Genomic DNA, 12,596 nt, shown 5'->3' with positions numbered 1-12,596 from the left:
ACGAGACCTGCGTCAACATTTAATTCCCTTCATTTATTTCAGTAGGAATGTTGTGTGATTGTTATAAAAAAAGACTACACCCACTAGATCTCACTGTCTTGAGAGGGAATTTGGTAGTTTCACAAGGTACTTTAATGTCACAATGGCTTAGTCATGTACTGTAACTATTATGTTGTGATGAGTTGTGATGCCAAACGTAGGTGTAAAGCCATGCTATGATTCATACAATTAACTTTGGGACATTTCACAGTTGCGGAGTGGGGATGTGACAAAGAATCTGAAAAGTTAAAGTTTTGCGATGTCACTAAAGATCTGGGAAGCATGAGATGTTTTGATGCCACAAAGGAGAAAATGATGGTATCACCAAATACCTGAGGAGCAAGAGGTTTGTGATGCAAAATGAAGCTACGGACACTTTCAGGAGCCGTGGCTTTTCCATAGGCAGAGAAGTGACCTTGACAACAGTGTGTTGGGAATAGACAGCTGGCTCATATCTCCAAGGAGACCTGCTGGAAGTCTGCTGTGTGACAATGATGCCTATCATTCATTTAGTCCCGACCTCAGCCTCCTTCACTAACATCTCAGCAAACACAGTCTTACAGCATCTAGACCTCGGGGAAGGGAAGGGAAAGGTAGATTTCCACTGAACATTGACTTTGATCAAATAGCTAAATCTGTAGGAATTTAAAGGAGATCCAGGATCAAATAGGGCTAATAATTTGACAGAACAGCAGAAGTTCGACTGAGTCAAAAGCCAAGTGATATTGCAAGGCTATGATTTTCAAAACAATATTTCATTTTTTATTTTATTTTCCCTGTGGTGTATTTTCCTATTGTATTCTTCCATACTGCATCTCTGTTTTGCTGCTTCTCTCTTTCTAATCAGCTTTGACTGCTTCTCTATCAGTTACTGTGCTGATTGTCTTGGAACATATTTTTTGAAAGGGAAGACATGTAAAAAGAACAGCATATGACTGTAATTGCAAAAGTAAGCCTCATGTCAAGAAGGTGATATTTTTTGAACCAAGTGAAAAGAGAATATCCTCCTTGTGATGATAACAGTAACACGGTTACTATAGAAGAGCCTGTGTGGTTTGATCTTGAGAAGTTTGTTGTCCTGATTCACTCAGCCCAGTATTTTTCCATTGATTACAGTAGCTCAGCTCGTGGTGTTTTGTTGTTGGGGCTAATCAAAGGGTTTGTTGTGTATCTGTGCTCAGGGTTAGGGGCAGGGGGACTTGCATTCACCAGCAGCACCCAAGTAAAACGGATAGTTCAATATTGAGAAAATAGCCTGTTATTGTGGGCTGCTCTCTCTTCTATCATCTGTTAGTTTGGGATTTTGACTTTATCTTCCCCACAGTTTTGTTCCATTTCTCTATTATCTCTCAGTTTTGTATTTTTAGACAGCACCTCATTCTTCCAGGCCCCTCTCTGTCATTTTTCTTTTTTTTTTTTTTTGTTAAGTCTCCCTGCTTGTTGCCGTGAGCAATGTGAGGGGGCTAATTGCATTTCCAGCAACCTTGTTAATGACAATGTTGTAATGGCTTTCAGCTATTATTGAATTGACTTTCAACATTGCCATTTTAGTTTACACAACTGCCATTTGCTTAAAAGCTTTGCCTCTGTACTTCTGGACAAGCTGGCACAGTTTAATGTGTGCATGTGATAACAGGTTTAATACTGTGAATAAAATGAGTTCCCAGAAGACTCCATGGGGACAGATTTTTCAAGTGTTTTTGGCTTTGGTGCAGTGTGTGTTTTTTTTTCTATTATGTGTGCAGGTGTCAGTGTTGTTTGTCAATACAAATTATACTTACAGTAAGGGGATGACATATGAAAGAAGGTGCCAACTGTCCATTAGTAGCCTGTGTTTGTTTCTGCACGTCTTATGCTGCATTCACAGTCCAGGAACAGGATGACATCGTTAGAAATTTAAAATTAACCATGAGCGAACTGCAGCAGATATTACCGATCTTTTGTAAGTAGAGTTGATTGTATTAATGTGGATATAAATGATAATTCAGATTTTTATTATCTTGGACAGCTGAAAATGGTGCATTCGCTGCCATGTTGTCTGCCTGTGTTGACACACTTCTACAATTCGTGATGCCAAGTGGGACACATCGGAGTCTACAAAAAAATCTCACGTCCTACTTGTAATTACCACTAGGAGGGAGACGTGAACGTTTTTTCCCAGTTCGTATTTAAATAGATAAAAGTAAGTCTGACATGACTTGAACATGACATTATTTTCTCTACACATCCCAATGCCCTTCCTCTCTCTGTCCCCTCCATCCCTACCTCACTTGCTTCAGGATTTTGATGAATACATCTTCTTAGATCTTTTTCTCTCTTTTACTCTTTCACACACACACACACACACACACACACACGCACAAATGACATGAAACGGCTCGTGTCGCTAAGCGTACCAATATAATTCTACGGAACACACATTGAAAGCAGGAAACTGCAGCACTGTTTTTTGTCTTTCTTTCAATGTTAGTCTCCTTCAAGAAAAAGCCAATATGATTTCTCAACTTCTCAACTCTGAGGCAGTTCATGTTCTCTCCCTCCTCTCTCTCATTCGCCATTCTTCTTTTCCTCAGGTATCTATGAGAGTTTTTGTAGTCCAAGAGAGTTCTTAGTGTTAATATTGCACAGTAACTGCATATCTTGATCTCACCTTTTTTACTCACTGGCCATAGACATCCACAAAAGCTACTGCCATTATTTCTTGATGTATAGCACTGTAGCACATTTCAGTGTGTATAGAAAAGAGAAATCTGACCTTGAAGACCTTGTATATATTCTTGCACAAGCTATGAGCATTTTATGTGTCTGTGTGTGTACGTGTGCGCGTGCGTGCGTGCGTGTGTGTGTGTGTTTGTACATGTGTGTGTGCGTGAGGGTGTGTTATTCCTCATGGTGTTGAGTGTGTGTGTGATTGACAGTGGTGCCCGTTGGGTATGACAGTGTGACAGAGTGTGCTGATCCCTGGGCTGGCCCTGCATCACCACACGTCTCCTTCATCCCCCCTCCGCTCCCTTCATCTCCAACTCTCTATTTATCTTACTCTGCATCCCACCGGGCAAATATCTGTCTTAGTTTCCCTAACTCTCTGTGTCTTTTTGTTGTCCTCAAAATGTTTTAGCGCTATTAGCCATTATTTCTGTCTCTCTCTGGCTCTGTATCTTTGTATTTTTGTCTCCCCATCTCAGTCTCTCTGTCTCTGTCTCTCTCTCTCTCTCCAGCAAGCTCCAAATCACTATCAGCAATAGATTTGCTCTCTGTCTCTGTCTCTCTCTCTCTCTCTCTCTCCCTCACTCTCTAAACGCCTAAACACACTCACATACATTTATATTGGTGTATACACTCTGAATAGATCACATACATTCTGTACTGACTCTCTCTCTTGCTCATCTCCTCCGTTCCTCTCGCTGTGCTGACCTCTGACCTGTGGCCTTTAGGAAATTAGAACTAATGAATCCTAATGACGGCCCAGTACCACTGCTAATATGCACGTTCATGTCATGTCATGGTGTAGCCCTGTCATTATTACCCTTTGCTTCATTGTCGACTTTGACCACTGGGTTGGGGAGTAACAGACTACATGCAGTGTGATTACAGTAATCGAACAAATTGTAATCAAAATGACTGACAGTTGCTGGGGGAAAAATACACCAACCATATTTCACATATTTTTCATGATAAAATCAATCTCCACTCATCAGCGCTGCATTAGACAACCAAGTTTGTCCCATTCCAGCCCCTGTGGTTTGGCACGACCAGTGGTATCTTACCGGTGCACAGAAAGTGAAGCGTCTTACCTATTTGGTAAGATAAGATAAGATAAGATGCACTTTATTGATGATTGATTGATTGATTGATGATTTATTGATTGATTGATTGATGATTTATTGATGATTGATTGAGGCAAATAAGTTGTAGAATAACGCAGGGCTTAAAGTTGTAGGCCGGAAAGATTCACAAAATACTTATAAATAATTTCCCCATTTGATTCAACTTTGTCAAAGTAGCAGCAGCACCCTCTATGTGGGTGCTGTGCGCTTCAGTGCACTACCACACTGCCAGGAGTGACAACCACAACAGCCTTGCTAGCATCCATGCCAGACCAAAGTGTGTGCAATCACAAAGTGTGTGTGTGCACATTCATAGCGGAACATGACCTCTCGTTTACCATAGCTCAACCACTGGTCGTTTTGTATGAAAGGCTGTCTGAGGACAAAAAGGCTCTCTCAAGACTGACTATCTCAAGCACACAAGCCAGCCATGTGAGTACCCATGGTATCGCCCCTCAGTTCAAACATCGGTTATCAGACAAGCTGAAAAAAGGATGATGAGGGAAATGTTTTCCTTGAATGCTGATGAACATGGATTGAATTCTTAATGTCCTTCTATGATGATGACAGGGGGAAATTTTGGAATTTGGATGCTTTTTTTTACTGGCTTGGCAAGATATTAGCATTAGTAGTATTAGATTGTTATTTTACAGTAATAAAAAATAGTAAAATATACATTTTAATAAACACTTATTTTAATGCTACCTAATGCTTTGAAGCTCTCTCTCTGTCTCTATCTCTCTCTTTACATGTGTGTGTCTGAGCTGATTACGAAACACATGGCAATGGATTATTTTATGTCTTTCAGGGTATTAAGCAGTATTTCAAGAGTGTTTGACCAGGAAAATATCTGATATTAAGCAAAGCGGACACTCTTATTATTGTTTTCCAGGCAGACAATATCTTTGATGGAGTAAACACAGGCTTTTAGATGAAAACCATGGATAGGAGAAGGCTTTAGGCTTTAGGCTGGTGAGACGATTCAAGAGCATTAGCATGGGGGTTTTAAACCTACATTATGTAAAGTGGGCACTCTTAACCATTGTTTCTTATGAATGCTGTAATCAGACTACCTGAAGCTTAACTGCTCATTATGGCTGATTCATTGACCCCCGGTCTCCGGCTATTTCCTCCTTTCATTCTCTCACTGCAGGATTTGTAATTTGTACTGAATACCAATGGCATTACTGTATATGGGAAACTGCTATGACTTGCGCAGAAGAGAAGGCCACATAGTGTTTCTGCTCTTAAGCGCCCTGCCCTTACATCACATATAAGTTACTTGCCACTCAGCCACCTACAGTAAAGCTTTGTTCCCTAATAGGAGGGACTGCGGTGGAGGCCAGAGTTGAAGAATGATTTTAGGGGGTGGAGGGGGTGGATGAATTGAAGAGAAAGCCAACAAGAAGAAAGGCACTGGGTAAAGACAGGTCAAGGATAGGATATGGGGAGAGACAGAAAGTAAGAATGGGAGACATGAGGAGAAAAAAAAGAAGACAGAAAGAAAAAGAAGAGAAATCACTTGTGGACAGCTGTGGGGGAGGTTAAGGAGGAGGAAGGGAGCTGCTGCTGCCGCTGCTGCTTCTCATCCGCCGTCTGATCTGTGGGTGGCAGTGATGACTGATGGAGAACCACTCTAACTGAAGGTCACATCCAAAGCCCTGCCATTTTAGACTGCCACTGTCACAGGGGAAAGGATAAATAAAGTTCAGATTGTTGTGTTTATTCACCCCGCTTTCTCTGTGGGTTTGTGGATAGAGGAGGGGGAGACAGACAGACAGATAGAGGCAGATTGAAGAAGAGGGAAGATAGGAATGCCATTAGATGATTCAGAGTTGTCTAAGTAAGATTTATCTTATCGTACTTATTTTTTACAAAAGAGAGCACATTGACGTTCTCAGATTATCATTCAATTTTAATAACAAAGACTTGATCCCTCTTGTATTTTGTCTTCCATCTTTTCATGCAGGGTAAGTAGAATTTGATGTTTCAAATCATGGCTGTCTAAAGGCATTCTTATTATTTAATGATTTGTCTCATAAAGACAATGCTACAAAAGGGAAAGTGAGGGATAGGAAAGAGGGGTTAGCCTTTATTCAAAACCAGCTAAGAGGGATTTTGGTTATCAGAGTGATTCTTTTTACAAGAGAGAATAGACAATGGTACAATTGCCATATCCATTTGTCATCAACTCGTAACCCAAATAAGCCGAAACAAATTTCTGTGGCAAAAATAAACCACAGTAGACAGCATATTTCTGAATTTGGTTTTTCCCAGACTGTCACAAGGCTGAAGGACAGCAGTCTGTCGCAGCATCAGTGTCCCCACAGTCTGGCTGGAACACAGAGGTATTCGCCTGGCACTGCAACCAGAGCTGGAGCCGGAGGTTCAGACGAGGGTGTAGGGGGTGTAATTCCCCCAGGCGGGGCAGAATACCCGCGGCCAGACGACCTCGCTGCCCAGCCTCTAATATCTGATCAAGGACCATCTGCTGAGGCTGCCAGAGTCCACACACTCCCCACACCCCATCTCACTGTCTGACCTCTCCAAGGAGAGCCCACTGGGAAATCAAGCTATTAGTGGGCTATTAGAATGATTCTGGACACCGTTTGAAGAGAAATGCTGCACAACAACATCAGATTATCATTACAATGATGCTGCTTTTGGTTCTATGTTCATTTGAGAAGATGCAGTTCCTCTTATCCCTCTCTGCTCTCTCCCTCTAGCTCTCTGCCACCCTCTCTCACTCAGCCTTCATGGGAAGCTTGTGATGTGGCATCTCCACAGCTCTAAATCTCCACCTCTTCAAAAAGAAGCAGTGTAATTGTGTTGAAGATATTGGATTTCTTTATATAAATATTAGATTTGTCCGGTTTGCCATTGTTATTTTTATTACTATTGATTGTGAGTGATGACAGATTGCTAGTGGTATTGACTGAGAGGGCTGTGGGTGTGAATATAGAGAGATGCACAGCATCTGGGCACACGACGATGCAATTAGTTTGGAATCGCTTTTTATTGCGCTTCACAGAAAGAGCTAAATTTCAGGCCTGGTGCTTAAATGGCACAATTATGGTCTAGTAAAGTGTTCGCATTAAGCTGACAAGATGAAGTGATTTTGTGTGGGTGGACATGTATGGATTCACATGAGAGTAAGCATGCACGTGCATTGTAACATAAAGAATATGTTTTAAGCGCAGTTCATATGAAGTTGGAGTGGGATGTGTGTAGTTTGTGCTCCTGCTGTGTCGTGCAGCGCCATTCGCCAGGCCTTGATAACAGTTGGTTAATGGGTAATGTGCCACACAAGAGTGATGCTGCACTTTCTGTTTTCATTTTGTTGCTGTAGTGCAGTAATTAATCCAGCTGAACCCTTTGTGCTCACAAAATAAATGCTTTCCATTTTCATTAATAGACAACTCATTAGTACATAATGAGCAAGAAGGCAACTCTCCCCTCTCTCCCTGTGCAGCACCTAGCAGATGAGCATGCGCTACACTCAGCCTTGTAACTCTCGGCTAATTAAAACCAAGGAATGTATTCTGGCCCCTTTTTTTCTTCTCTGGGAAGAGTAGGGGCACATGCTTTTAAAATATTTGTTTTATGAATAATTGATCATGGTATGCAAGTGTTTTACCAGTGGGGAAAAAACCTCAATACAAATAAGGCATAGGCTACATGTCTGTACAGTATGTGTCTACGAACCACTTGTGTAATTGTCATTCTGTTTTAGTGACTTTTATTATTTTCATTTTTATTTTTTCATTTTTTGTTTCATGCAAGAGAGAGGAATAGGTTTATAGGTGATTTCTAAAAACACCCAATTCAGAATTATTTTGAATATATTAGTAATGGGTAATTACAGAATAGAGTAAATAGAGATGGATTCATGAATAGCAGGTCTTGCTAATTGAAAATACTCGTCTCAATTTTCAGATCCCATCAACTCAAAGTTCAGGTCCTATTTCCTCCCATTTTTAGAAACAACACAAATGTAGACAAGCTTACAGCTTTAAAATACATTTAAAACATGATTAGCCATCACACACTGTCAGTCAAAAAAAAAAAACATCAAAAGTATTTGGGGGGGAGTAGCACAACAGATGGCACTATACTGTATGTTGGCATGTTGATTCTGCACTGAGACTTGAAAAAAGAAAAAGGACCTCTGATTAGTTCTGCTACAATTTGTCTGGAAAGCTCTACAACACACTCAACAAGCAAACGTGTGCAGCCTAACTGCAATGACACACACAGACACGTAAAAGAACAAAAATAATGAATAAAGGCAGTGTCAAGTGTCAGCAATATCCCTGTCAGGGGGATGGTCTCTGGCTGGCAGTGAACTTTCATCAGCACTGTAATTTGGAGCTTCCTGCTAAAGGTGACATCTTCCTGTTTACGCCAATCACCTGCTGTCATGGGCAGAATAACAGTGCTGCTGACCTTTTTCTTGGGAGATGCGGGGAAAAAGTATCATCCATCATAGAGGTTCAGGATGCAACATAACAGGTTCACCACAGCCTTAACAAGCATGCTAACTCTGTTAAGCAAATGACAGAAAGCACAAGGAATACCAGCTGCACCTGTCTAGCAAGCGCTGCGCTCCACAAAAACTAAATTACATGAGCAAGAGAAAATGCCAAAGGGTAAACCTAGCTCACAGTAGTGCTTGAATAGCTGTGATGTAGTAGCTGATGTTTAGCAAAGCCATGGCTAAAGTGTAAGTATTCTGGCTAATCTGCTACACTAGAGTAGTAAAATGCTTTTCAAAGAGTAATGATCCGGAAGCTCGAACTGGGTTTTTCAATTTCTCCTTGTTCAAGCCTTATTAAGGCTCCCTGTTCAAGGGCCGCCTAGGCTGCTCCAATATGAAAAAGTCCCATTTTTATTGGCCATGGTCACCTGTGATGATCTGTCCCATCACTTAGTCCTCCTGGAATCATTAACATCCAGGTCAATGTTCACAGCTGACCTGGGTCAACATCCATCACGTTGTGACTGATGGGCTGTCGCTGTCCACAATTGAGTGTGATTAAGAGACGACCAGCTACAGTGTAGGAATTTATCCTAATTACATTATAGTGATGATATATCAATAGCGGTTAATCATCTGGAGACAGTTGCATTTGTTTATTTCCACTGTAGTCTGCACACTTTACTGCACCCTGCGCTCCACACACACAGCACAGCCTCACACCTGCATGCAAACTCACACAAACACGCATGCATGAACACGCGCATTTGCTACACCTTCCAATGATGATATGGTTTTCATTTGTCTTGATGAAGCGATGATTAGCTGCAAGGATTCCTCACTTCATGATGGGGATAAAATCGAACCCAATTTCTGGCTGTAATTAAAGCTATTCCCACAGCAGACTGCTGCAAGGCCTCAACTTTAAGAGGTCAATGGAAGACAGGTTTCCAATAGCAGTCTAATTCAATCAGACTGGAATGGATATATAGAGGATCTGGGGGGATTCCTAGACAACAACATGCTTTGAGGATACATTTAGGGAGCGAGAACACATCTACAGTCTCACATGTTCAAGTGGGCTTGGCTGATCTGCCTCTGCAATGCACCACAGACGTGGAAATCTCTGGTTTTAGTGATTTTTAAATTCTAAAAAAAAATGCATGGACATCAGTCAGAAAATGAAGTTGTTTTCCCTAAATTCTGAAAGAGAGAACTTGGAGATATAACGGTTTCACATCGCAACAATGATAAGTTGCATCACCATCTTCTCCTTTAGAGGAAAACCGGTGGGCCAACCACAATCCTCTGGAGCTGCTGGTGCCCAGCTGAGTCCACCTCACACTGTAGGTCTGCAGCATTTGTATGTGAAGTGTCAACATGATTCAACTGCCCTCATATCAAGACATCAACACACAAGAACACAAGCAGAGATAGTTTGTGATAGCAAGAAGGGGTGAAACTGACATGAGGAAGATGGGAAGAGGGGAGAAGAGAGGGAAAGAGAGGGGGCAGTCGGAAGGATTCACACCCACAGCTGTGAGATACTATTTTTGAATCTGCTGTCGCCATTGGTGATGATAGTCCTCGAAATGATTGTCTGCAGGCTTTGCTTATTTTAAGACAAAGAACAACCTCACTGGCCTCTGGTCAAATAGACTGCTATAGCTCTCTGACTTATGGCAACTCCTCTTTAAAACCCCACGGACACAGCTTGTTAAGTAGCTGAATGGTCATTTTAAATACAGTCAGGCTCTCTCAACAAATACAGATGAGGATGCCATAGGTGTTAATGATTTTTCCTTAATTCATTATCCCTCTCAGGGTCCAGAGGTTTGATGTAAACCCAATTTCTTTGGATGTCAGTCAATGCCATTATAGGTTAACTTTACTTAATGTTATACGGTTACTACAAGTACCGAATCTTCACCACATGGTACAGTGGAAATAACAGTAGGCCATCATTCAGTGTAAATGCCGGTTGACAGTTTTTCCTGTCATGCTGTTTTCTTATTTATCTGTATATTAGTACTCCAAGTATTGGAACAAAAAAGTACTCTCACAGATGATATAGACTCATGGGAAAATAGATCAAATCCTCAGACGTAATTGTAATGGGTAATAGATGTTAGAAACGTCAACATGAATATTCTGTAACCATCCCTGATTGGCTATTTGGGTCACTAAAGAATAATATTAGCCATATGACGTTTTCCTTTCAAACTATAGAAATCACATTCTCCTGAAGTCTAATGATAAAAGGATACGTGCTTGCTTAAATGAAAAAGTAATCCTCTCAGTGTCACTCTCTTTCCTTTTTGCTTTTCTCCTCTCTCTCTCTTTCACAGTGAGAGGCTGAATTTCAGAGAGGTAAAGCAATAGAGCGCGAGTCGGGAGATGTTTATCTTCTTTATTTTGTAGATTTGTCGTGAAAATGTATTTTTCAGGGTCCTCGGGCGTGCTCCTGGGCAGCCTTGACTTTACTAAGCTTGTATACGTCCTTCTGACTAGGACCCCTGTATTGACGTATGGCCCAATTTACATAATACTCAAACCCACAGGAGAGTTGCAGTGGGTGCATGGCCACATCAAAACGCCACTCACATATTCACAACAAATTAGTCTCCAAATCCATATAAGCCACCGATAGCTGGGATGAAATGCAGTAATCAATGCCGGAGGTTTTCTTTACCTCCCCAAAGAGCAGTTATTTACTGTATGTGTGCTGACACCAATCACCATGTTTTTTTTATGCCACGTACCAACAAGTTCTACAGAGAGAAAAAGTGTTTTGTTTTCATTATTTATCATCGTCAAGCTAGTGTTGATGCCATGCATATTAACACATTTTTCCCCGTTTTTTCCCCATCAGGCAATTTTTATTAGATTAGAGCATCTCTCTACATCCATATTCATTGAGATATTTGTTACTTTAAACATCTATCTCTCGCCTCTCTCTTTCTCTCGTTTTCCCTCTCCATCTGAAAATGTTTGATTATCTTAGGAAAGTTGCTCATCTCCCGAGAGAAGTTGGCCTACTAATTTTTGGAGACAGAACGCTCGCACTAGTGGCACTTGCCTAGACATATCTAGTTGACATGGTCTGTCTTTTACATAATAAATGACAAAAAGGATAGGGGCTGGTGATTGTGACATGTTGGATAATATTTTATCGTGCTATTAGGCTACCCCAAAGGCTTGAGAGATGGTAAGCCTTTTGGGTGAGTGGGGAACGGACCGAGGATTCTCTTTTGGTGATAAGCTTGACTGCGCTGGACTGTGAGAGTACTTCACTGACTCTAATTATGTGAAGCCTCTTCTCAGATTAGGGTAGACATGCAGAGCTTATGGACAGTCGCATAGCAGACAGACAGACCATGTAATAACCAGAGTGCCAATATTTGCCCAAATCCACTGTAACACCTCACAAAACAAAAGTGTGTAAAGCCTTAATGCCCAGTCCAATCCCACGCCACACTGCTTTGATAAACACCGACGCCACCCTCACAATGGACGCCATCTTTACTCTGGCAATTAGGCAAAGCGGTGGATTATCACTCCTTCAGCCCAGCACACCACAAATACGTCCGGATTCAATTATTCTCCTCCCATGTCTGTGGCCATTTGGGCTTTTTTGGGCATATGGCCAGTAGAGAAATGTGCTCAAGGATTTGGACTGCTGAGAGTGCACAGCGATAAAAGGGGATTTTTTTTTCTTTGTTCTTTATTCCTGCATCCCAGCAAGCTTGACAAGTCTATTAAATAAAAATGAAACCTTGGGAGCTTACAAACAGTGTCCTGGTAAATATTTTATGAGAACAATAAGCTAAATTTACTGTATTTTTCTCCTTCACTCACACCCCTCCTTCTGTTGGGGCTCCTGAAAATGTTCCATAAAAATAGAGTTGCTCTACATCCCTCCCAAACAGGGGCGTGTTTTGATCCACACCTTGTGGGCCAGAAGTGCCTCTCATGGGCACCTAAAATGCCTAGTGAAAGGATTTGATTTGCTCCGTCTCGCTGCACCTTGATGCCATTATTTTTACTTATTAGAAAGCTCACTCAAGGTAAATTGTGTAAGAGATCAGAGGTTTCCAGGGGTCTGGAGACTCTCATCTCTCTACTTAAGGCCTCTTGACTCTCTTCAACATGTTTGCTCAGATGCTTTTCCTCCCCTCCCTCCCGGTCTCTTCTTGTTGAGTGTGTGTGTGTGTTTGTGTGTGCTGGTGGGCGCACCTGTGTATACATGCGTG

General features: G+C 41.5%; 1 protein-coding gene across 2 annotated transcripts in view; it reads left to right on the top strand.

Annotated features, from left to right (window-relative positions):
- The window catches only part of LOC139931135 (cadherin-4-like), a 200,901-nt gene that overhangs the window by 75,751 nt on the left and 112,554 nt on the right, over nt 1–12,596 (top strand). The window lies entirely within an intron of this gene.

The sequence above is a fragment of the Centroberyx gerrardi genome, chromosome 14, assembly GCF_048128805.1.
Source record: "Centroberyx gerrardi isolate f3 chromosome 14, fCenGer3.hap1.cur.20231027, whole genome shotgun sequence".
NCBI classification, from domain to species: domain Eukaryota; kingdom Metazoa; phylum Chordata; class Actinopteri; order Beryciformes; family Berycidae; genus Centroberyx; species Centroberyx gerrardi.
This window is presented reverse-complemented; position numbering and strand designations above follow the sequence as displayed.